At 46.3% G+C, this 1,513-nt stretch overlaps 1 pseudogene; it reads left to right on the top strand.

The window, feature by feature from the left end:
• LOC105292793 overlaps positions 1-1,201 on the top strand; it is a 137,531-nt pseudogene extending 136,330 nt beyond the window's left edge.
• The last annotated feature ends 312 nt before the right edge of the window (positions 1,202-1,513 follow it).

Below are 1,513 nucleotides of genomic sequence, written 5' to 3'. Positions count from 1 at the left end.
CAAGGCCAGGATGCCACTGTATACATGGGGAGCCTGAATGAGAATGTTAGAGAACTGCTGCTGTGGGAGCTATTTCTCCAGGTAGGGCCAGTAGTCGATACCCGCAAGTCAAAGGATAGAGTCACTGGTCAGCAGCAAGGCTATGGTTTTGTGGAATTCTTGAGTAGGAAATGCCAACTATGCCATTAAAATCACCAACATGATCAAACTCTGTGGGAAGCCAATCCAAGTGAATAAGGCATCAGCTCACAACAAAGCCTGGATGTGGGGGCCAACATTTTCATTGAGAACCTGGCCCCAGAGATTGATGAGAAGCTGCTTTATGATACTTTCAGTGCCTTTGAGGTCATCTTACAAACACCCTCAAGATTATTCAGGATCCTGACACAGGGAACTCCAAAAGTTATGCCTTTCTTAATTTTGCTTTGTTTGATGTTTTGGATGCAATAATTAAGGCCATGAATGGGCAGTACCACTGTAACTGCCCTATCATTGTGCCCTGTGCCTTCAAGAAGGACTCTAAGAGTGAAACCATGGCTCAGCAGAGGAAGGACTTCTGGCAGCCCAGAACCCACTCTCTCAGGCTAACTGCTCTCATAAATTGTTGTCAGACACACCCCTTACACCCTCTTTTCCCAAACTTGTGGTATCATCATTGGGGTCTGGGCTTCCTCCACCAGGCATGACTCCTCCTGGTTCATTCCCACCCTTAGTACCACCACCTGCAGCCCTTTCACCTGTGATATTCCCAGCGATGCCCTTACTGCCTATTCTTCCTGAGGCTGGAGAGCCTGGTCCCCCATCAGCTGGAACCCCAGGAGCTTGACATCCTGGACACAAGACACTCACATCCTCACCCATTCCCACTAGGTGGGATGCTCCATCCAAGAATGTCTCAAATGCAGTTGGCTCACATGGCCCTCATGTCTTAGGACACCCCATGCTGGACCTCCAGGAATGGGGGGCAGCCACCACCCTGACTACCAACTGGGCACGCCCCCCGAAGGGCCCCAATTTGGATTTCCATAGGTCATTCAGGTATATGCCTCCACAAGGTATGCATGGACCACCTCCACTGATGCCCCCTCATGGATACACTGGCTGTTTACAACAACCCTGGCTCTACAGCTACCTGTGGGGGCTCCTTCCTCCACCCAGAACCACTATGTGGTCTCCAGTTCTCCATCATGGCCCATTTTGAGGCCCTCTCTCTCAGTCATTTCCCATTATTTTTCCTCTTGTTATATTCTCTCAATATCTTTTCAATTCCTTGGACCAATCAGAATTGCTATAACTCCCTGGGGCTAAGACATGAGTCCTCTTGGGCCTTTTTTTTAGTGTAATTATTTTCACAGGAGAGTTTTTCTTTTTTCTTTTTTTTTTCTGTATGAGTCCTAAGTGTTTTGCAAATGCACAAGATAATAAACTAAACTCATTGTTTTTTTTTGTTTGTTTTTTGTTCTTTAAAAAAATAAAAACACTATTTAGTAGTATGTAAAATACTATACCAACC

This window comes from Pteropus vampyrus, unplaced genomic scaffold, assembly GCF_000151845.1.
Source record: "Pteropus vampyrus isolate Shadow unplaced genomic scaffold, Pvam_2.0 Scaffold63, whole genome shotgun sequence".
Classification (NCBI taxonomy): domain Eukaryota; kingdom Metazoa; phylum Chordata; class Mammalia; order Chiroptera; family Pteropodidae; genus Pteropus; species Pteropus vampyrus.
The sequence above is the reverse complement of the archived record's forward strand: the minus strand, read 5'-3'. Positions and strand labels throughout refer to the sequence as shown.